Here is a 24,921-nt window from a genome sequence, read left to right on the forward strand (position 1 = left end):
CAGAAAGTGCCGTACTCACGTGTTGGACAATGGAAGGAAGTTGCAGTCCGGAATGAAGCTCTATCTTCATTCAATTTCAGAGTAAAACTCCCTCCTCTAGACAACACCGAGGAGCAAAGCAATGTCTCCCCTTTTCCATTCTTCATCTTGGGAGGGAGAGATGGGGGAAAACTGTTCACTGATTGCAACTGCAGTGAATCCAGGGAGGGACAAGACTCTGCAAAGGTGCTCAGATGCTCTCTGTCCCTCTTAAATGTATTTTCACTTTTTTCCTTAATTTGACACACTCATTTGAATACAATTTGCACCCGAGAAATGGATAGCTTCTTTCCTCACGTACACAATTAAAAGGGTAGTTTCTCATGGAATTGAGCAGCATTTAAGGGATTAGCCATTGTTATAAAAAGTACATATGTGTTGCTTCATTTTGAATATATCTAATATTATTCACTGTTGTAAAAGTTTAATAACTAATATTTTTCACCTTCTAATAACATTCTATATTTCTTGTCCTCTTTTTCATTTAATAGAATAGAAGGAAGTCATTCAACAACTTAAATGGCTTTCTTTTCTCAAGCGGTCTTGATATTTCATTTTCATGTCCTTGATTCAGCTCCATTTGCAGCACCTTTGACAGCATCTTGTTCTAGGTCATTGTGTATGGAGGAAAGCTTCACTTAGGTGATTCTTAAGGCTGGCTGACTGTCTGCATGACAGTTTTCAGTTTTGGTGTCCTGGATAACGTGTGATCAGAAGGCATCTGGCAGTTTACAGGAATTTGGTGCCTATGCTATGTTAATTTAACAGCACACTTACTTTGTTAATTTTTCTGAAGGATATCAATTGAAAGACCAGGGTTGAACAAGGGAACCACATTTGCTATCCTCCAGTCTTCTGGCACTATTCCTGTAGACAACGAGAACATAAATATCAAGGCCAATGGCTCTGCAATCTCCTCCCTTGCTTCCCAGAGAATCGTAGGATAAATGCCATCAGGCCCAGTGGACTTATCTATTTTCACCCTTTCCAGAATTTGCAATACCTCTTCCCTTCATACTTCAAAGTCATCCATTCTAATTAATTGTGACTCAATATTCACATTGGCAACAATGTCCTGTTCCTGAGTGAATACTGACGAAAAGTGTCTCCTCAATCTCTTCAGCCTCCACGCGCAACTTCCCACTACTATCCTTGACTGGACCTATTCCTACCCTAGTCATTCTTTTATTCCTGACATACCTACAGAAAGCCTTTGGGTTTTCCCTAATCCTACCAACCAAGGACTTTTCATGTCCCATCCTTGCTGCTCTTAGCTCTGTCTTTAGATCCTCCCTGGCTACCTTATAGCCCTCAATCACCCCAATTGAACCTTTACGCCTCATCTTTACATAGGCCGCCCTCTTCGCTTTAACAAGAGATTCCAATTCATTATTAAACCACGGCTCCCTCACACGACCCTTTCCTCCCTGCCTGACAGGTACATACTTATCAAGGACGCTCAGTAGTTGCTCCTTGAACAAGCTCCACATATCGATTGTGCCCTTCCCTTGAAGCCTACTTTTCCAAGCCACGCATCCTAAGTCATGCCTCACCGCATCATAATTTCCCTGCCCCCAGCTATAACTCTTGCCCTGCAGTGCACACTTATCCCTCTTCATCACCAGAGTAAAAGTCACCGAATTGTAGTCACTGTCCCCAAAGTGCTCACCTAACTCCAATTCTAACACCGGGCCTGATTCGTTACCCAGAACCAAATCCATTATGGCCTCACCTCTTGTTGGCCTGTCAACATATTGTGTCAGGAAACCCTCCTGCACACATTGGACAAACACCGACCCATCTAACGTACTCGGGCTATAGCTTTCCCAGTCAATATCTGGAAAGTTAAAGCCCCCATAACAACCACCCTATTACTTTCACTCTTCTCCTGAATCCTCCTCGCAATCCTTTCTTCTCCGTCTCTTGGACTATTAGGAGGCCTGTAGAAAACTCCTAACAGGGTGACCTCACCTTTCCTATTTCTAACCTCAGCCCAAACTACCTCAGATGACGAGTCTTCATCCATCGTCCTTTCCACCACTGTAATACTATCCTTGACAAGCAATGCCACACACCCCCTCTTTTACCCCCACCTCTGACCCTACTAAAGCAATTAAACACTGGAATCTGCAACAGCCAATTCTGTCCTTGTTCTACCCATATCTCCAAAATAGCCACAACATCGAAATCCCAGGTACCAACCCACGCTGCAAGTTCACCTACCTTATTTCGTATACTTCTCACATTGAAGTATACACACTTCAAGTCACCTTCCTGTTTACAGGCACCCTCCTTCGAGATTGATGCCATGTTCCTAACCTCCCAACACTCAAGGTCCTACACCCTAAAGCGACAGTCTATGTTTCCATGCCCCTGCAGAGTTAGTTTAACCCCCCCCCCCACCCCAAAGAGCACTAGCAAACCTCCCCCCAAGGATACTGGTACCCCTCAGGTTCAGGTATAAACCATCCTGTTTATAAAGGTCCCACCAGTCAACAATCCACAAGCCAGGGACACAGCCAGACAGAACGGACTCAGGATGATCCAGGTAATGATTACAGATGCTCACAACAGCCTTCAAAAATACAGACAAGAAATTGTGCGCCAAAAATCGTTAATTTCCAAAACCACCAATCAGGAATGGACCCGGACCATAGAACAGGCCGTCACCATAGGACAGAACAGGACCACACACCGCAAAAAAACGGCACGAACAGAAAAAATTGCCAAACTAACACACAACGAAGAGGACACCACAACACACACCTGGGTTAAAAACCTTTCCCACAGACAGCTCACAGACACGGAAAGAATAATACTGGCCAAGGGACTCAACTACAACCATAGGGACGCCAAGACAGCAGACTTCCTAGCAGCACTAGAATGCACACTCAGGAACAATGGACTGACAGAAGAGACACAACAAACAGTGAGGCAAAGTATCGCACCTCTGATAACAAGGAAAAGACAAACACATAACCTCAACACCAAGGAGAGAGAAGCACTAAAATCACTAAGAAACGATAAGAACATAATCATACTACTAGCAGACAAAGGCAGAATGACGGTCATCCTGGACAAAGCAGAGTATATCCAAAAAGCGCAACAACTACTTGCAGATTCCAACACCTACCAAAAGAGGGAGTTTGACCCCACCCCACAGCTCACCAATAGGATAAACACCACATTGAGGAATCTACAAAACAACGGACAGATAACCAGGTCTGACCTACAAAGAATGAAACCTGAAAGCAACAACACCCCCAGATTCCATGGACTACCAAAAGTGCACAAACCAGGCATCCCACTCAGACCCACAGTATCACTACCAGGGACACCATCACACAAACTGGCTAAAGAACTACAGCAGAAACTGAAACACCTGATCAGCAGATCCAGACACTCTATACAGTTAATACAGGAATTCTTGGACATCATCAGAAATATACACATAGACAAGGAAGAAACCATGGTCTCCTTCAATGTAACGGCATTGTTCACCTCTATCGACAAAACCCTAGCCAGAGAAACAATATCCAACCTACTGGACATACAGAACAGACAACAGGACGTTGAACCTATCAACAAAGACAGCATACTTAAACTACTGCACCTGTGCCTCCCAACACACTTCACAGTCAACAACTGGTATACGAACAAATCAACGGAACATCCATGGGCTCACAGATCTCTGGACTTATAGCAGAAGCAGTAATGCAAAGGTTAGAACAAACAGTCTTACCGCAAATTCAACCCAAACTCTGGGTCAGATATGTGGATGGCACTTTTGTAATCATTAAGAACACAGAAATAGAGAACACACACCGGATCATCAACGCCACACTCACAGGAATCCGATTCATGAGAGAGGAAGAAAAGGATAACCAACTCCCATTCCTAGACGTGATGGTACAGAAAACACCAAACAGAGAATTCACCACAAAGGTATACAGGAAAGCCACACACACAGACCAAGTCCTGAACTATGTAAGCAACCACCCCAACACACACAAACGAAGTTGCATCAAGACACTATTCAAAAGGGCCACAACACACTGCAGCACACCAGAACTGCAAAAAGAGGAAGAAGAACACCTATACAATGTATTCGCCAAAAACGGATACCCGCGCAATTTCATCAACAGATGCCTAAGGGAAAGACAACGGTACGAGGACATGCCGCAACCCGAAGGACTAGCCATACTACCATACATAAGGAGCATTTCAGAACTGACAGCCAGACTACTGCGACCACTAGGACTCATAACAGCACACAAACCAACAGCCACTCTCAGACAACAACTCACGAGAAGGAAGGACCCAATACTCAGCATGAGCAAAACCAATGTAGTGTACAAAATCCCATGCAAGGCCTGCACAAAACACTACCTAGGACAAACAGGAAGAGAGCCAACGATCTGCATCCATGAACACTAACTAGACATGAAACGACACGACCAGCTATCCTTAGTAGCCACACATGCCGATGACAAGCAACATGAATTCGACTGGGACAACACTACTATTATAGGGCAAGCCAAACAGAGAACAGCCAGGGAATTCCTAGAGGCATGGCACTCATCCACAGATTCTATCAACGAACACATGGAGCTGGACCCAATATACTGGCCACTGTAGCGGACAGCTGGAACTGACAACCGGAAGCGGCAGAGAGAAGCCATTATAAATGCTGGAGGAAACATCACAGAAGCGCTTCACAGGAGGCTCCCAAGCACTGAGGATGTCACCTAGACAGGGGGCGAAACGTTTGCAACACAAATTTCCAGCTCGGCGAACAGAACCACAACACAGGTCCCACCATCCCCAGAAAGAACCCCAGTTATCCAGATACCGGAATCCCTCCCTCCTGCACCATCCCTGTAGCCACGCATTTAACTGTTCTCTCTGACTATTCCTCGACTCGCTATCACGTGGCACGGGTAACAAACCAGAGACAACAACTCTGTTTGTTCTAACTCTGAGCTTCCAACCTCGCTCCCTGAAAGCCTGCCTGACATCCTCATCCTTCTTCCTACCTATGTCGTTGATGCCAATGTGGACCACGACTTCGGTCTGCTCCCTCTCCCCCTTCAGAACCCGGAAAACACGATCAGAGACGTCACTTATCCTTGCACCTGGGAGGCAACATACCAATCGTGAGTCTCTCTCGCCCCCACAAAACCGCCTATCGGTGCCCCAGAACTATTGCTCTGCTCTTCTCCAACCTTCACTTCTGAGCAACAGGAGCAGGCTCCGTGCCATAGGCCTGAAACCCATTGCTTCCCTCTGCTAAGTCGTCTTCCCCACAAGTATCCAAAATTGACTTCAATGAGCCTGACGTGATTTGAACAGGCAACCTTCTGATCTGGAGTCAGACGCGCTACCGTTGCGCCACAAGCTCACGGGGAGCTTGGGACCTCTATTCATGCTTAAGGGAAGTGATCGCACTACAATGATTTTACGTCTGCGGAACAACGGAGATCAACAGTTCAGTCTGTTCTGTCTCTCCCCCTCTCCTTCTGTTTCTCGAAACAATTTCCAACTCTACCTCAATAAAAAGCTGAAAGAACTGTGGATGCTGTATATCAGAAACAAAACACAAACAGTAGTTGCCGGTGACCCTTCCATAGAACTGATGGTGATTGGGAAAACGTTGGTTTATATGCAGGAGATATTGTGGGAGGAAGGCGGATGCAGTAAATGATAGATCAGGACAGAGCCCAAAGCGAGGGAAGAACTGTTGGACAGGAAAGGGAGTTGATAACGTTCTGTGTGGGAGGGTGAATGGAGACTGTTCGTGGCAGTCATAGGTAGTGTGTAATGACAGACTATGGGATAACAAGGCTTGGTGTGTGTGGTAGGGACGAGGATACTATGGATTTCAAGCCCTAGAATTATTGAATTGGATATTGGGACCGGAGGGATGTATGGTCCACAAGTGTAATATCCGGTGCGCTTCGTTCTGCTGGTGCTGGGCTTCGCTGGGACAATACAGCAAACCTGAGACAGAGATGTTGGTCAGGGAACAGGGTGGGGTGTGGAATTGGCAGGCAACTGGAAGCTCAGGGTCTTTTTTTGCGGGCAGAACGTAGATGTCCTGTGCAGCAGTCACCCAGTTAATGCCTCGGTTTCCCCAATGTAAATGAGCCCATATTGTGAGCAGCAAATGCAGTCGACTGGGTTGTGGGAAGTGCGCGCCTATATTGGGAAAAAAAACTACCCAGGTAAGTTTGCGCTACACCAGCTTCCGGGTCCGCTCCGCGCTATTTTCGAAAAAGATATTGAAATTTAAACCGTGAAACAAACAGTGCCAAACAGCCCTTACCTGCTCCGCGGAGAGAGTGAGGATTGTTCACTCGTTTGTGGGTGTTGGGATGATTGCTTCTGTGGTTAAGTATTTGGTTTGCGTGTGTTGTTTTTCTGTCGACGCTAGTTTGAAGTTCCCCATTGACTGTTCGCTCTACTGTGACATCTAGGAATGGCACTTTGTTGCTGTTCTCCTCCTCTTCAAACCAGGAGTCCCCCTCAAGCCACAGTCTCACCACTTGGAACACCAGTATACAGACTAGTCAAAGACCTCCACTGAAGACTAAAACACCAAGTCGAAGACTCACGCCACTCCAGTTACTCCATCCAAGAATTCTTGAACACCAAATACAACAAGATAGAAGAGGATGGAATAATACTGTCCTTTGGCATACAGCCGTGTTCACATCCATTAACATCAACGTGACCAAAGAAAACTGAAGACACTACTTGAAGAACCAAAGACACAAACACCAAACAGCACCAACGTCATCAGCAAAGATAACACTGTCAAGCTCGTGGAGCTGTGCCTTACCTCCCACTTCCTATTCAGTAACAAGACTAACAAACAAATCAACGGAGCACCCATGAAACCACCAATATCAGGATTCCTAACAGAAGCAATAATGCAGAGTTTCGAACAAACAGCCCTTCCAAAGATCCAACCCAAACTTTGGGTCGGCTACAGTGATGACACTTTTGTCACCACAACGTGAAACAACTTAGAGGAAACCTACAACACCATCAACAATCTCCTTAGTGGCATAAAATTCACAAAAGAGGAGAACAACAAAAAGTGTTGTTGTTCTAGATGTCACAGTAGAGCGAACAGTCAATGGTAAATTCAAAACAGCGTCTACAGGAAAACAGCACACGCGAACCAAGTACTTAAGCTGCGGAAGCAATCATCCCAACACATACAAACAAATCTGCATCAGGATGCTATTTCAACGAGCTACTTCACATTGCAGCACCCAGGAATGACGAAGATCAGGAAACAACGATACAGCGCATTTAAGAAGAATGGATAGTCTGCAGACCCGGGGAAAATTGCTTCCCTGACCGGGAATCGAACGCGGGCCACGGCGGTGAGAGCGCCGAATCCTAACCACTAGACCACCAGGGAGACATAGACCTGTTTTGTAGCTCTGCTAAAAATTGCCTCGCTGCCTTGGAATCGAACCCGGGCTGCGGGAGGAAGAAGACTTTCACCGGTCCATCCATCAATGTAATTTTTTTGTATCCATTGCTCCCGATGCGATCTCTATAACATTGGGGAGACTCGAGAGTCAAGTCACTTCTCCCGGACACCCGCACCAATCAACCCCATCGCCCTGTGGCCTAACATTTCAATCCACCCTCCCACTCTGCCAAGGACATGCAAGTCCTGGGCCTCCTTCACCGCCGCTCCCTCCCCACCGGAGGCCTGGAAGAAGAACACCTCATCTTCCGCCTCAGAACACTTCCACCCCAGGGCATCAATGTAGATTTCACCAGTTTCCTCCTTTCCCCTCCCCCGACCTTACCTCAGTTCCAACCTTCCTGCTCAGCACTGACCTCATGACCTGTCCTCCTTGCCAATCTCCCTTCCCAACTATCCGCTAAACCCTCCTCTCTGACCTGTCTCCTCTATCCCCACCACCATTCACCTATTTTACTCTTTGCTACCTTCGCCCCAGCACACCCCCCACCTAAATTTATCTCTCCACCCTGGAGACGTCCTGCGTCTATTCCTGATAAAGAGCTTTTGCCCGAAACTTCGATGTTCCTGCTCCTCGGGTGCTGCTTGACCCGTTGTGCTTTTCCAGCACCATTCTGATCTAAACTCTGGCTTCCAGCATCTCCAGTCCTCACCTTTGCCGACCAATAAACCCAGTGTGCCGATTTCTCATCAACAAATTGACACAAGCAGACACAACTTGTGCAGAAACCCTAGCCACATTACCTTACATTAAATACATCTGTTAAATGGTGTCCAGACAACTCAAACCTCTCAGCATCATGGTAGCCCACAAATCTACCAACACACTTGAACAGCGGCTAATGAACCTGAAATACCCGATACAAACAACTAGCAAACGAATGTTAGTTACAAAATATCATTCAAGGAAATATACACATGAACTCTGCCGCACAGTTATCTGTTGAAAATGTGTTGCTGGTTAAAGCACACCAGGTTAGGCAGCATCCAAGGAATAGGAAAATCGACGTTTCGGGCATAAGCCCTTCATCAGGAATGAGGAGAGGGTGCCAGGCAGGCTAAGATAAAAGGTAGGGAGGAGGGACTTGGGGGAGGGGCGATGGAGATATGATAGGTGGAAGGAGGTCAAGGTGAGGGTGATAGACCGGAGTGGGGTGGGGGCGGAGAGGTTAGGAAGAAGATTGCAGGTTAGGAGGGCGGTGCTGAGTTGAGGGAACCGACTGAGACAAGGTGGGGGGAGGGGAAATGAGGAAACTGGAGAAATCTGAGTTCATACCTTGTGGTTGGAGGGTTCCCAGGCGGAAGATGAGGCGTTCTTCCTCCAACCGTCGTGTTGTTATGTTTTGCCGGTGGAGGAGTCCAAGGACCTGCATGTCCTCGGTGGAGTGGAAGGGAGAGTTAAAGTGTTGAGCCACGGGGTGGTTGGGTTGGTTGGTCCGGGCGTCCCTGAGGTGTTCTCTGAAGCGTTCCGCAAGTAAGTGGCCCGTCTCCCCAATGTAGAGGAGGCCACATCGGGTGCAGCAGATGCAATAGATGATGTGCGTGGAGGTACAGGTGAACTTGTGGCGGATATGGAAGGATCCCTTGGGGCCTTGGAGAGAAGTAAGGGAGGAGGTGTGGGCGCAAGTTTTACATTTCCTGCGGTTGCAGGGGAAGGTGCCGGGAGTGGAGGTTGGGTTGGTGGGGGGTGTGGACCTGACGAGGGAGTCACGAAGGGAGTGGTCTTTGCGGAACGCTGATAGGGGAGGGGAGGGAAATATATCCCTGGTGGTGGGGTCCGTTTGGAGGTGGCGGAAATGACGGCGGATGATACGCTGTATACGGAGGTTGGTGGGGTGGTAGGTGATTTCTCCAGTTTCCTCATTTCCCCTCCCCCCACCTTGTCTCAGTCGGTTCCCTCAACTCAGCACCGCCCTCCTAACCTGCAATCTTCTTCCTAACCTCTCCGCCCCCACCCCACTCCGGCCTATCACCCTCACCTTGACCTCTTTCCACCCATCACACCTCCATCGCCCCTCCCCCAAGTCCCTCCTCCCTACCTTATATCTTAGCCTGCCTGGCACCCTCTCCTCATTCCTGATGAAGGGCTTATGCCCGAAACGTCGAATTTCCTATTCCTTGGATGCTGCCTAACTTGGTGTGCTTTAACCAGCAACACATTTTCAACTGTGATCTCCAGCATCTGCAGACCTCATTTTTTACCCGCACAGTTATCTGTGGCAAGAAATGCTGGGATGAGATAAGGAAGATATTTTCAGCCAAAAAGAATCGACACTGAATGGTCAACCATTTACAATCACCCTTTGTTAGCCCAGGATGGAAGATCCGAAGGGATGAACAGTTTTCTTATTTTCGGAAGATTCACAAATATGAGACTGGGTTTTGGTGTTTGTTCCCTTTCCATTCCCAGGATCAGTGGGTTGGGGCGGTGAGTTGGGGAAAGTGAAATGTGCCCGTGAGCAGCTTGTGGGGCTATTTCAGCTTCCCCTCCTCTGACAGCGCTGTGACGTGACTCTGATGTTCTCAGGGACACGTACTGACGTGAGACAGTGAAAAGTGTCTCGTTCCTGCAGATCAAGAATTCAAACCGGCTTCAGGACAATGAGAAAGATTAATTGGGGTGTGTGAAGAAGCTGCGAGCTGCATTTCAAACAGTTCGGTGGAGTCAGATGCGTCATCCATTGCGCCCCGGCCCTGTGCGTATCTAACGCCACCATGCGGCAGAGTTCTGACGTCAACACGGACATGCGCAGCAATGGGAACAGTCACAAGGTCAACAACCAAAGATAATCACCGTCACTGCTTCCCTTCCACAGTCCCAACTTTGTGAAGCAGTATCTTTCACTGGCAAAGGAAACACCCTTGTCCTCAGGTGTTGCTTCATTTCGATCACGATTTCCAGCCCCACTGTTCTAGTCTCATTTCCAAACACTTGGCTCAAAGCCTCAAAAGAAGCTCTGCGGGTATCTGCTTGTTCCACCCGAACAGACAGTGGGTTGCAGATTCCCACCAGTCCCAATGTGAGTGAAATATCTTTCACCCTCCACTGATTTGAATCTTAAAGAAAAAACCGGGGAACAGTCTCCCTTTCGTTTTGACGACATTTCCAATTTTGTAGTCGGCAGGGGTCACACCTGCCTGGGGAAACCGCAATAGATTTCACGTCCGTCACATTCACCACTCTGCCCACGAATAAAGACCCACACTGACAGCTTCATTTCCCAGGTCTCTCTGCCTGTGGAGCTGAGAAAGAGTGAATTATTGCTGGGTTTGTTTGAATCCAATCACTTCACAGGTTACGAAAGGGTTAAATGTCTGCAAATGGAGAGTCTGGTTGTTTCACACCGAAAGATGAAATGAACTTTCAGTTAAAAGCAAAAACAGAAATTGCAGGAGCAACTCAGCAGGTCAGGCACCATCTGTGGAAAGAGAATCAGAGACAATATTTCAGAACTCTGTTTTCTCCCACAGGTACTGCCAAACCTGCTGAGTTTCTCCAGCAGTTCATCTTTCTGTCTCGGATTCTCAGCATCCGCAGTCCTTTACGTTAGAAATTAAGTCATTTCAGCCTCATGTGCAGGAATGAGAATCATTTCAATTTCCCAAAAAATCGGCAGAGATTTCAAGGCATTTGGAAAAAAAAAGTAAAAGTGACATTAGGAAGAACATTTTGGCACAAGGAGTGGTTCGGATGCGTAAATCTCTGTCTGACTGTGACAAAGAGGCAGATTCACGTACACAAAAGGGAATTCTGTGGTCATGTTCAAAGTAACAATGTGGAGACTTACAGGGAGAAGGTAAGAGAATGATACGAATAGAGACTCTTATTTACTTGCTGTGTAGAACCAGCAGAGCTAAGGTGGGTCTCCAAATGCGCGTGACACGTGTTGTGATTCAGAGTGAACTCACAGTTCGACCAACGCAAGGTGGGAATTTAGAAAAGTTCATATTTACACAGTCTCCTCACATCAACGCAACAGCAAAATGGTTTAATAATCCGCCAATGCAGAGAACCCGGTTCCTGGAGATGGGACAAACTGCTGACTCAGGGCTATCAGTCCACATTGCTCTCTTTGCCACCAGTTCAGAGGGAGAACATTGGAGGGCCAAAGGAGTGAATAACGATCTGTGTGGGAGGGTGACTAACTGTTAATGGAGACTGTTGCTGGCTAACGATTAGTCGTGTGTAACAGCAGAAGATGTAAAAATAAGGCCTCGTGTGGGTGTGGTCGGGTCAAGGGCATGGGGGAGTTCGGGTCCGAACAATATTGAACTCGATGTTGAAGATTTGATGACTATAGGATCTCCAAGTAGAAAATGAGGCGTTGGTCATCAATCAGGGGCTGAACTTTGCTGGAACACTGCTGCAAGCCTGAGACAGAGAAGTAGGCCAGGGTACAGGGTGGAGTGTTAAAGTGACAGGCAACCAGAAGCTCAGGGCCTTATTTTCGGCAGAACCGAGATATTCTGCGAAGCAGTCACCCAGTTTATGCTTCATGCTCCGTTGGGGAAACGACACTGTGAGCAACGAATGCAGTGGACTAGTTTGTGACAAATATGCAGGTAAAGTGCTGCTTCACCTGGAAGGTATGTTCGATCCCTTGGATATTCAGGATGGAGCAGGTAAATGGGCAGGTGTTACACATTCGGCGGTTGCAGGGGAAAGTGCCTTGGGACAATGGGAGGTAGGTGTGGGGTGTTGAGAGTGAAAGAAGAGTGGACCCGAGGTGTAACCCTGCCCATTTACCTCCTCTCATATATAAATCCGTGAAGTTGAAAGAACACTCCATAGAATGATTCAGTACCACGTGACTCATGAACTAATTCGTATTCATGTTCCGGGGCCAGCGCCATTATTGCGTCACAGCAGCTGCAGGCCATCACCAGGGGCTCGCCCTGTGACGTCATGGTGCGACTGGAAGTCCCCGGGACAGTTTACCAAAGAAACCTCCCTGTGGGTCAGGGCAGCCCTGCATCGGGAAGCACTGGGATGGCTAACCACTATCAGTTTAGATGGGGAACACATCTCCACATTACACAGCCTCGAGGCAAATTTCCCTTCCTTTGACTTAAAGTTCAAGAGCACTCAAACCGCAATTCCCAAGGTACGTTTGGCAGAATTCCTTCCAGGTGTTCGCTAAATATATCTATGAGCACTTTGTTAAAGTTTGAACATTGCGAGTGTTGAAATTTTGTGCTTTTGAGCGAAATCACAGTTCGGAAAAACAGAATGTGGGAATTTAGACAGAGTTTATATTTGTACAACGGCGATATGTCTGCGGGTGTGTGATGGGAGCATCACCCAGGAGGGAAACCATCTCTCCTATTCAGTCAATGTCGTCTTTAGCAACTTTCCCGTCTAACGGCGCACTGTTCTGCACCTCGCCTTCTCATCTCTTTCACAAAAAACTTCGACATAAATATTTCACATTGATATACTGGCCCAATGTGCACAGTTGAGATGACAGCCTCGTGGAGGTCTGAGTGGTCTTCTGTTGTTCTCTGTATCCTGTGTTGAGGAGGGCAATGCTCATCACTGGTCACTCCGGTGTTACAGAAAAGTTTAGAAACAAAATGTTTTAAATTTCTACCAGTAGAGAGGACCCGGGACAAACAGCAGCAGGGAGACAGAGTGAGAAGCAGCTGTTCTGGAAACTCTTTGCAATTCTCAGAGCAATGTCAAATGTATTTCACACTGAGCAAGACCCAGCTGGCTGAAGAGGAACAGCGGGGGTGCTTGAGCAGTGTCTGTGTTGCTCGTTGGTCTCTGGGTATGATTCGCCGTTTGGGTCTTCTATTGTGCAGGCTTGCAGGAGATCCAGGGTTCGAATCTCCGATGAACCTGCGTTTCCTGGTTTGTGCAAGAGTGCCCGCTTAACTTTCTCAAAACCCACTTTCGCTAAAGTAGGTTGGGCTGCTTGGAGTACAAATTGAGCAGAAAGTGAAATGATGGAATGTTGCGCTGACGTCAGTGGTGCCGTGTTTAGGGAATGTTAGCGATGAGGGCAGGTTGAAAAATTGGGACAGCTCTCCTCGGAGATCAGAAGTTTGAAATCTGGCCTGGTTGAAGTTTTCCAAGTCATGCGGGGTCCAGACAGGGAAAGTAATGCAGTTAAAATGCTCCCACGCCTGAAAGGATAGGCAGAGTTTTAAAGTCATCAGGAAAAGAACTAAAAGAGAGACTAGGAAGGTGAGGTTAGGATCAGCAAATCTCCTGACATTGACAAAGAGGCAGATTCAATAGACGCATAAGGTAATTCGCTGGTCATGTTTAAAGTAACAATGTGCAGAAACACACGGGGAAGGCAAGCGAATGATACGAATAGAGACACACGTTTACTTACTGTGTCGAACCAGCAGAGCGAAGGTGGGCCGCATGGCCTCCGTCTGCGCTGTGACACATGCTGTGATTCAGTGTGGAATCACAGTTCGACCAACACAATGTGGGAAGTTAGAAAAAAGTTTTTATTTACACAGCCTCCATACGTCTGCGCACCAGCATATTACACGACAGCAGTGGAGGTCATTGACATCAGTCTGGAACGTGCATGCCGCGTGCCAGATGAAAAGCTGAAGGGACCTGGGGAAAACGGGAGCGGGCTGGGCCCATAACGCAGAGGTCGATCGATTGAAACCATCCTCTGCTGTTGTTCGATGTCTCCTTGAGCAGCTTCCTTTTGTAATGGTGCTGTGCTCTGTTCTGTATCTGGCCTTTGCACCTACTTCCTGAGTGTCTGAATGCCCTGTATCATACCGATACACTCGCGAACCTCACACGCTTCAAGTAACATGCTTTTGGAGGTCTGATTCGCAAAACCACTTCTCTGAGATGCCAATGAGCTGATAAAGTTGAAACACATGCCTTGCAGTTTCGCCCATTCCCTGCAGTAATTCGCCACGCCGGGCCGGACGTGAATGACAAGACGATCAGCATGTCAGAAACTGTATCACCATTCAGACACAGTCCCTTACTATTAGGACAGATATCACTGATTGTGAATCACCTCAGAAAGAGACAAGTGGCAGACAGTCGCGGTGGACTCGATGGGCTGAACCGCCTCTGTCGGCGGGAGAATTGCAAGTAGAAACGAAATGGTTCAATTATCCACCAGTGGAGACAGCCCGGTTCCTGGGGACGGAACAAACAGCAGCGTCCTGGGAGCAGGGAGGCAGAATGAGAAGCAGATGTTCTTGAAACTCTCTGCTGCTTGTAATTCTGGGAACAATGTGCAATGTATTTCGGACTGAGCAACTCCCAGTTGCTTCAGGAGCTGAGCGTGCGTATGGTTCTTGGCTCGTTGGTCTTGGGGTATGTTGCTAGCTTTGGGTTTTCCAGCTTATACAGACGGGTGGGAGGTGCCGGGTTCCAATCCCAGGCGAACCCTCATTTCTTAAATTGACCTGAGCAAAGATGCCGGATCAGTTTTCTCAAAAAGCCGCTTTGTTAAATCAGATCGGACTGCCTGAATTAGGGATGGGACAGAGGTACCATTGCAGTGAACACGGCGAAGGGAAACACTTGCTCAAAGTGAGAACAAGTCTTGCAGATTTCTCGCCGGCGCAATCCGAGTCTGAATGAATCCTCCACCTGTATTACGCTCAATTCTGAGGGTGATACTTCAGGAAGCGGGGAAGTGAAGTGATTGCAGACGGCGCTGAACAGGTTGAAGTGAATGGTACCGTGTACGAGGAATGTCAGTCATGAAGGGAGATTGGAAAGTTAGGGCAGTTGCCTTTGGAGAACAGAAGGCTGAAAGCTGGCCTGATTGAAGTTTTCCACATCATGAGGGTTTTAGACAGAGGAAATAATGCAGTGAAAATGCTCCCAGGCCTGAAAAGATCGATAACAATTTGGCAGAGATTTAAAGTCATCAGGAAAATAAGCAAAAGTGACATTAGGAAGACCGTTTTCGCACAGGGAGTGGGGTCAGTAAGTCGCTGTCTGACAGTGACAAAGAGGCAGATTCAATGGACACAAAAGGGAATTCGGTGGGCATGGTCAATGTAACAATGTGCAGATTTACAGGGAGAAGGCGACAGAGTGGGACACTTATTTACATATTGTGTTGAACCAGCAATGGGAAGGTGGGCTGCATGGCCTCAGACTGCGCTGTCACACATTTTGTGATTCTGAGTGAAATCGGAGTTAGACCAACAGAACGTAGGAAATTTGACAACGGGTATATTCTGCCCAACAGGATATTCCATCACAGCAATGAAGGTGTTTTGTCATCATTTTCGAAGGTACATGACACAATGCAGATTCAAAACCGAGTATTCCTTTGAATCACTGAGTAATTTGTTTACAGTTATTCAGTTGAGGTGAGCGGAGTTGCGCATTGGGAGCCACTCCAGTTGATCTGTTGAAGCCGTTTTCTCCTGTGTGATAGTCCCACCAGCACTCCAATTTGCTGTGCTTCAAGTCAGTAGATGCAGATTACTGTCCCATACTGATACAGGGGCCACGATGACCCAGCTGTGGTGACAAGCTTGTGAAGGTCTGAGTGCTCTTCTCCTGTTCACTGTCGGCCTCCTATGATCCGAATCATCAAACCTCTCTTCTCTGAGATGGGAATAAACTGGTGAAGGTGAAACACATCAGTTGCGGTGTGTCCCATGCGCAGGAGGCCCTGCTGTAATTCCCCACGCTGTCTCACACAGCAGCACCCTCTCGGTGAATTACGCTTGGCAAATAAAAACGATTGAACCAAATCAGTGTCGGCCACTGGATTTTACTGACACCGTTTATACAATTCAGGCTCATCGTTAATGTGGAGAGGGGCTGTCAGACTGTAGTTTCCGCTCCTTCTGTTGAACAAAGATCATTTTAACTGTGTCCAGTGAGAGGAAAGGATTTGCTGTTGGTGGGAAACATTTCTATCTGAACTCGTTTGTCACTCTGCTATGACAGAATGAGCTGGGACCTCCTGATAGATTGAAACACAAAGCTGATAATCTCTAGATTATGTTGTAAAAATATCGGTATAATGTTTTTCACACCGCGCTGTCACCAACTGAACGAAACGGCTGTGTGTTTGAACCGCGTGATGAACAGTTTGTGTTTTACGTCTCACATTGGGGGGAGCTGAGCATTTACCCAAACACTGGGCACACCACCTCCCTGACACAGTGTTCACAAATCAAACTGACAGCAAAGCTTCACTGTGATCGAAAGTTTCCGGAAAGAAGATTTGGCTCAACAGAAAAACGGAGGAAACATACTCCTTCCTTGGTTTGAAACATAAATGGTCGACTTCAGTGAGCCTGACGTGATTTGAACACGCAACCTTCTGATCTGGAGTCAGACGCGCTACCGTTGCGCCACAAGCTCGCGGATGGCCGGAGGTCTCTATTCATGATTAAAGGAAATGATCGCACTTCAATGATTTTACGTTTTGAGTAGCAACGGAGATCAACAGTTCATGTCTGTTCTGTTCCTCCCCCCTCTCTTTCTATCTCCCGAAACAATTTCCAACTCTCTCTCAATAAAAATCTGAAAGAATTGCGGATGCTGTATATCAGAAACAAAAAAAACAGGAGTTGCCGGTGACCCTTCCACAGAACTGATGGTGATTGGGAAAATGTCGGTTTATATGCAGGAGATATGGTGAGAGGAAGGCGGAGATCAGGACAGAGCCCAGAGCGAAGGAAGAACTGTTGGACAGATAAAGGAGTTGATAACGATCTGCGTGGGAGGGTGAATAACTGTTAATGGAGACTGTTCGTGGCTAAGTAGTGTGGAATGACAGACGATGTGATAACAAGGCTTGGTGTGTATGGGAGGGATGAGGATACCATGGAGTTCAGGCCCTAGAATTATTGAATTCGATACTGGGACCGGAGGGATGTATGGTCCCCAAGTGGAATATCCGGTGCTCTTCGTTCTGCTGGTGCTGAGTTTCACTGGAACAATACAGCAAACCTGAGACAGAGATATTGGCCAGGGAACAGGGTGGGGTGTGGAATTGGCAGGCAACTGGAAGTTCAGGGTCTTTTTTGTGGGCAGAGCGGAGATGTTCTGTGCAGCAGTCACCCAGTTTATGCTTCGGTTCCCCAATATAGATGAGACCACATTGTGAGCAGCAAATGCAGTAGACTGGTTGTGGGAAGTGCAGGTAAAGTACCACTTCACCTGGAAGGTAAGTTTGGGCGCTTGGCTAGTGAGGAGGGAACAGGTAAATGGGCTGGCGTCACACATTCGGCAGTTGCAGAGGAAAGTGGCGTTGGACTATTGGGGTAAGAATGGGGGTAGGGTTGATGGGAATGAATGAAGTGTGGACCCAAGGCATAACTCCTGCCCATTTACCTATCTGCCAAAAAGAGGAATATGTTAAGTGTGTACAAGGAAATTTTCTAATTCACAATGTGGATGTACCTACTGGAGAGGGTGCAAAACCTAAGGCCAGCAACCCCAATTCTATTAACATTAGAATCGTGATTGAAAATAATATATCAGATCTAAAAGTTGAAGTTCTAAATTGGAGGAAGATTCAGGTATTAAGCAAGATCTTACAAAAACTGATTGGGGGCAGATGTTCGCAGGTTGCTGGAAAATGGGAAGCCTTCAGATATGAGATAACAAGAGTCCAGACAAGTATACTTCAGTTAGGGTGAAAGGAAAGGCTGGAAAATGTAGGGAATGCTGGATGACTAGAAAAAAATGAGATTTTGGTTAAGAAAAACAAGGAAGCATATGTCAGGTATAGACAGAGAGATCGAGTGAATCCTGAGAGTATGAAGGCAGTACAAGCATACTTGAGAGGGAAATCATGAGGGCAAAAAGGGGGCATGAGATAGCTTTGGCAAATAGAGTTAAGGATAATCCAAAGGGTTTTTATAAATACATTAAGGACAAAAGGATAAAAGGGAGATAATAGGGCACCTGAAAGATCAGGAAGGCGGCCTTTGTGTGGAGCTGCAGTAGATGGGTCGGGGGGGGGGGGGGGGGGAATACTGAACGGATATTGTGCATCAGTGTTTACTGTGGAGAAGGGCATGGAAGATATAGAATGTGAGAAAGTAGATGCTGACATGTTGAAAACATGTCCATATTACAGATGAGAAATTGCTGGATATCATGAAATGCATAAAAGTGGATAAATCCCAAGGACCTGATCAGGAGTACCCTAGAACTCTGTGGGAAACTAGGGAAGTGATTGCTGGGCCTCTCACTGAGATATTTGTATCATCCATAGTCACAGGTGAGGTGTCCGAAGGCTAGAGAGTGGCTACTGTGGTGCCAGTATTTAAGAAAGGTGGCAAGGAAAAGCCAGGGAACTGTAGACCGGTGAGCCTGACATCCGTGATGGGCAAGTTGTTGGAGAGAATCCTGAGAGATAGGATTTACATGTATTTGGAAAGGCAAGAATTGACTAGGCATAGTCAGCATGGCTTTAAGCTCGGGAAATCATGTCTCACTAACATGATTGAGTTTTTTGAAGTAACAAAGTGGACTGATAAGGGCAGAGCAATAGACGTGATCTATATGGACTTCAGGAAGGCGTTCATCAAGGGTCCTCATGGGAGACTGGTGAGCAAGGTTTAATCTCATGGAAGCTGAAAATGTGTTGCTGGAAAAGCGCAGCAGGTCAGGCAGGATCCAAGGAGCAGGAGAATCGATGTTTCAGGCATGAGCCCTTCTTCAGGAATTCATGGAATGCAGGGACAACTAGCCATTTGGATACAAAACTGGCTCGAAGGCAGAAGTCAGAGGGTGGTGATGGAGGGTTGCTTTTCAGACTGAAGGCCTTTGACCAATGGTGTGTCAGAAGGATTGATGCTGGGTCCCCTACTTTTTGTCATTTATATAAATGATTTGTATGTAAACGGAGGAGGGATAGTTAGTACGTTTATAGATGACACCAAAATTGGAGGTGGAGTGGACAGCAAAGAAGGTTACCTCAGATTGCAACGGGACCTTGATCATGGGCCAATGGGCTGAGAAGTGGCTTTTGGAGGTTAATATAGATAAATATGAGGTGCTGCATTTTGGAAAAACAAATCAGAGCAGGACTTTTACACTTAATGGTACGTTCCTTGGAAGTGTTGCTGAACAAAGAGACCTTGGAGTTCAGGTTGATAGTTCCTTAAACGTAGAAACGCAGGTAGATTGGATAGTAAAGAAGGCTTTTGGTGTGCTTTCCTTTGTTGGTCAGAGCATCGAGGATAGATGTTGGGAGCTCATGTTGCCACTGTACAGAACATTGGTCAGGCCACGTTTGGAATATTGCATGTAATTTTGGTCTGCTTCCTATTGGAAAGATGTTGCGAAACTAGAAAAGGTGCAGAAAAGATTTACAAGGATGTTGCCAGTGTTGGAGGGTTGAGCTGTAGGGCGAGGTTGAATAGACTGTTTTCTCTGGAGCGTCAGAGGCTAAGGGGTGACCGTATAGAGGTTTATAAAACCATGAGGGATATGGATAGGGCAAATAGACAAGTTCTTTTACCTGGGATGGGGGAGTCCAGGACTAGAGGGCATAGGTTTAGGGAGGGGAGGGGAAAGATATAGAAGGGACATCAGGGGCAACCTTTTCACGCAGAGGTGATGCATGTACAGCATGAGCTGCTGGAGAAAGTGATGGAGGCTGGTATAATTACAGCATTTAAAATGCGTCTGGTTGTGCAGATGAATAGGAAGGTTTTATGGGGATTTGGGCCAAGTGCTGGCAAATGGGACTGGATTAGGTTAGGATATCTGGGCTGCATGGACGAGTTGGACTAAAGGGTCTGTTTCCGTGCTGTACATCTGTGTCACTCTGTGAGACTCCATGGGATTATCTGCCCAAGAGAGCAGTTGAGACAGCTTCATGAAGTATATTGAAGACACAGTTGGATGGGTATTTGCGTGGTAGGGGAATTAAAGATAGTCGGGATAATGCAGGTTGGTGGAGCTGTGATCTTAATGAATGACGAAGCAGGCTTGACCAAATGGTCTCCTCCTGCTTCTGTTACTATGAATCTGTAACACTGCATTTCCCGCGGCAGGAGTTTTCCCACGGCACAAATGAGGTTTTCTAAAATAAATTTAAATCCCTTGCTTTGCTTGAACTCAAATCGCATTGACTTGGAGGAGAGTGGGATTTGCAAAGTGTCCTCCCCTCCACACGTGCCTCAACTGCAGGGCAGCTGTCCGGCCCGCCTCCATTGTTGACGTCACAATGCGGATGCAGCCCCGTCAGTTTCAGAGTGAAACGTCCTCCCTCTGGGCAATATCTGGGAGCAAAGCAATGTCTCCCGCTTTCCATATACCATCCTCCAGCAGCGAGGGGGGAGGGGAGGTCCGGGTGGGTGAAACAATGTTCACTTGTAGCAACTGGAGTGAATCCAGGGAGGGGGCAGACACTCCAAAGGTGCTCAAATACTTTCTATCTCTCTTAAAGCTATTTTCCTTGTGTATTCACTTAGTTTGGCACGTGTACAGTTTGCACTCTCGAAAAGGATTGCTTCTTTACTCATGTTCACAACTAAAAGGATAGATTATCATGGATCTGAGCAGCATTAAAGGGATTGGCACGTGCTAAAAAATGGCAGGGCCACTGGGGTATGTGGCTCGTTGGTCTAGGGGTATGATTCTCGCTTCGGGCCTCCTGCTGCGTGGACGTGCGAGAGATCCCGGGTTCAAATCCCGGACGAGCCCTTGCTTCTTACATTATCTCGTGCGAAAACGGCCAATCAATTCTCTCAAAATGCAGCTTCGTTCAACGAGATCCGACTTCCTGAGTCAGGGATGGAGCAGAGCTACCATTACAATGAACGCGACAAGGGCAACACTTATTCAAAGCGAAAACAAGTTTTACTTCACACAGAGGGTGCTGGGCGTTTGGAACGCATTGCCAGCAGAGGTGGTAGAGGCAGGCACGGTAGATTTATTTAAGATGCGTCTGGATAAATGCATGAATGGGTGGGAGTAGAGGGATACAAATACTTAGGAATTGAACAACAGGTTTAGACAGTACATTTGGATCGGCTCAGGCTTGAAGGGCCTGTTCCTGGGCTGTAAAACTTCTTTGTTCTTTGTTCTATATGATGTATATCTGATATTGTTGGCTGTTGTAAAAGTTTCTTTGTAATTATTATTCACCTACTAATGTAGTAATGCAGTTACGTCCTTTTTTGTCATTTTTTTTATTTAGTAGGCCAGCAGGAAGTCATTCAGCAATTTTTCTGCCTTTCTTTTCTCAAGCAGCCTTAACATTTCATTTTCATATCCTTGATTCAGCTCCATTTCCAGCATCTTTGTAGGCAGTTTGTTCCATGTTATTGTCACTGGAATGAAGTTTACCTCCATACATTCTCTCCTGCGCGCCTTTATTGGAAAAAAAACTACCCAGGTAAGTTTGCGCTACACCAGCTTCCGGGTCCGCTCCGCACTTTTTTTGAAAAAAAATTAAATTTAAACCGTGAAACAAACGTAACCGCGTCTACAAACAGACAGTGCCAAACAGCCCTTACCTGCTCCGCGGAGAGAGTGAGGATTGTTCACTCGTTTGTGGGTGTTGGGATGATTGCTTCTGCGGTTAAGTATTTGGTTTACGTGTGTTGTTTTTCTGTCGACGCTAGTTTGAAGTTCCCCATTGACTGTTCGCTCTACTGTGACATCTAGGAATGGCACTTTGTTGCTGTTCTCCTCCTCTTCAAACCAGGAGCCCCCCTCAGGCCACAGTCTCACCACTTGGAACACCAATATACAGACTAGTCAAAGACCTCCACTGAAGACTAAAACACCAAGTCGAAGACTCACGCCACTCCAGTTACTCCATCCAAGAATTCCTGAACACCAAAGACAACAAGATAAAAGAGGATGGAATAATACTGTCCTTTGACATACAGCCCTGTTCACATCCATTAACATCAACGTGACCAAAAAAAACTGAAGACACTACTTGAAGAACCAAAGACACAAACACCAAACAGCACCAACGTCATCAGCAAAGATAACACTGTCAAGTTCATGGAGCTGTGCCTTACCTCCCACTTCCTATTCAGTAACAAGACTAACAAACAAATCAACGGAGCACCCATGAAACCACCAATATCAGGATTCCTAACAGAAGCAATAATGCAGAGATAATGGAACAACTAGAGGAAACCTACAACACCATCAACAATCTTCTTACTGGCATAAAATTCACAAAAGAGAACAACAAAAAGTGTTGTTGTTCTAGATGTCACAGTAGAGCGAACAGTCAATGGTAAATTGAAAACAGCGTCTCCAGGAAACGACACACGCAAACCAAGTACTTAAGCTGCAGAAGCAATCATCCCAACACATACAAACAAATCTGCATCAGGATGCTATTTCAACGAGCTATTTCACACTGCAGCGCCCAGCAACGGCGAAGATCAATAAACAACTGTACAGCGCATTTAAGAAGAACGGATAGCCCGTAGACCCGAATTCCTGATGATAGGCTTATGCCCGAAACGTCGAATTTCCTGTTCCTTGGATGCTGCCTGAGCTGCTGCGTTTTTCCAGCAACACATTTTCAGCTCTGATCGCCAGCATCTGCGGACCTCACTTTCTCCTCGATAATTTTAACTGTGTCCAGTGAGAGGAAATAATTTGTTGTTGGTGGGAAACATTTCTATCTGAACTGCTGTCATTCTCCTGATAGATTGAAACACAAAGCTAGGTGTCTCTGGATTATGTAATAAACTTATCGGTATTATGTTATTCACACTGCACTGTCACCAACTGAAAGAAGTGGCTGCCCAGAGATAGACGGCTGTGTTTAAATCCAGCGATGAACTGGGGGAGCTGAGCATTTACCCAAACACTGGGCACACCACCTCCCTGGCACAGTGCTTACAAATCAAACTGACAGCAAAGCTTCACGTATTATTGAAAGTTCCCGGAAAGAAGACTGGGCTTAACAGATAGCCGGAGTGAACGCAATCCTTTCTTGATTGGAAATATAAGGAACTGATTTCCATGAGCCTGACGTGATTTGAACACGCAACCTTCTGATCTGGAGTCAGACGCGCTGCCGTTGCGCCACAAGCTCACGGGGAGACTGGAGCCTCTATTCATGCTTAAGGGAAGTGACCGCACTACAATGATTTTACGTTATGAGAAACAACTGAGATCAACAGTTCATGTCTGTTGTGTCTCTCCACCTCTCCTTCTGTTTCTCAAAACAATTTCCAACTCTACCTCAATAAAAAGCTGAAAGAACTGCGGACGCTGTATATCAGAAACAAAAAACAAACAATAGTTGCCGGTGACCCTTCCATAGAACTGATGGTGATTGGGAAAACGTTGGTTTATATGCAGGAGATATTGTGGGAGGAAGGCGGATGCAGTAAATGATAGATCAGGACAGAGCCCAAAGCGAGGGAAGAACTGTTGGACAGGAAAGGGAGTTGATAACGATCCTCGTGGGAGGGTGAATAACTGTTAATAGAGACTGTTCGTGGCTAAGAATAGGTAGTGTGTAATGACAGACTATGTGATAACAAGGCTTGGTGTGTGTGGTAGAGACGAGGATACAATGGACTTCAGGCCCTAGAATTATTGAATTCGATATTGGGACCGGAGGGATGTATGGTCCCCAAGTAGAATATTCGGTGCTCTTCGTTCTGCTGGTGCTGAGCTTCGCTGGGACAATACAGCAAACCTGAGACAGAGATGTTGGTCAGGGAACAGGGTGGGGTGTGGAATTGGCAGGCAACTGGAAGCTCAGGGTCTTTTTTGCAGGCAGAATGTAGATGTTCGGGGAACATTTTCCTGACCCCATTGAAAGCACACATTGTCAAAGCCGAGGAAGAGCAGCAAATAAAGCGCTCCTGGATGGGTTCGAACCACCAACCTTCCGGTTAACAGCCAGGAAAGTATTACAAGCATTTTCGACAAGTGATACAGGGGACTGGGAAGAAAAGTATTATAAACTGTGAACAACAAAGTTCTGGAGTACAATACTTACATTCAAACACCAAAAACATCCAGGTCCTGATTAATCAAATTGCATTGTGGTGCTTTTCTGCAAAAAATCCTGCGTGGGGAAACTGACAATATGTTGCCAAAATCTCTTCCCAAGTGTACGCCGTGCTTCTTGTCCAGGGATGAGAAATTTCTATTCTGGGGAGACATTCCCAAGGTTGGGTATGTTCGCTTTGGAGCAAAGAAAGTTAACTGGAGATTTCCTGGGGCTGTTGGTAATGATGGGAGAAGAAGCGGTGGGAATGGGCAGATTAATGATCAGAAGAACCAATTGCCACTGACCAGAGTCAGTTACCAGAGGACAGGAATTGAAGTTCTTGAATGAAAAGCAGCACTTGTGTCTAATAAACACAGAGGATACTGCAGAAAGCCAACAGGTCGAGCAGCATCCGTGGAAAGGTAAACAGAGCTGACGTTTTGAGTCTGGTACCTTGTT

The 24,921-nt window shown here is 46.6% G+C and overlaps 5 non-coding genes across 5 annotated transcripts; 1 reads left to right on the top strand and 4 right to left on the bottom strand.

Moving 5' to 3' along the window:
• Positions 1-5,368: 5,368 nt before the first annotated feature.
• trnaw-cca (transfer RNA tryptophan (anticodon CCA)) lies at positions 5,369-5,440 on the bottom strand. Its single transcript has one exon. It is a non-coding gene; the product is annotated as a tRNA-Trp (tRNA).
• A 1,959-nt stretch (positions 5,441-7,399) lies between these two features.
• trnae-cuc (transfer RNA glutamic acid (anticodon CUC)) lies at positions 7,400-7,471 on the bottom strand. Its single transcript has one exon. It is a non-coding gene; the product is annotated as a tRNA-Glu (tRNA).
• Positions 7,472-16,805: 9,334 nt separating this feature from the next.
• trnaw-cca (transfer RNA tryptophan (anticodon CCA)) lies at positions 16,806-16,877 on the bottom strand. Its single transcript has one exon. It is a non-coding gene; the product is annotated as a tRNA-Trp (tRNA).
• A 4,215-nt stretch (positions 16,878-21,092) lies between these two features.
• On the top strand, positions 21,093-21,182 carry trnap-cgg (transfer RNA proline (anticodon CGG)). Its single transcript is given in 2 exon segments — positions 21,093-21,128; positions 21,147-21,182. It is a non-coding gene; the product is annotated as a tRNA-Pro (tRNA).
• A 2,296-nt stretch (positions 21,183-23,478) lies between these two features.
• On the bottom strand, positions 23,479-23,550 carry trnaw-cca (transfer RNA tryptophan (anticodon CCA)). Its single transcript has one exon. It is a non-coding gene; the product is annotated as a tRNA-Trp (tRNA).
• Between the last annotated feature and the right edge of the window lie 1,371 nt (positions 23,551-24,921).

The sequence above is a fragment of the Hemiscyllium ocellatum genome, assembly GCF_020745735.1.
Source record: "Hemiscyllium ocellatum isolate sHemOce1 chromosome 27 unlocalized genomic scaffold, sHemOce1.pat.X.cur. SUPER_27_unloc_8, whole genome shotgun sequence".
In the NCBI taxonomy this organism is placed as follows: Eukaryota; Metazoa; Chordata; class Chondrichthyes; order Orectolobiformes; family Hemiscylliidae; genus Hemiscyllium; species Hemiscyllium ocellatum.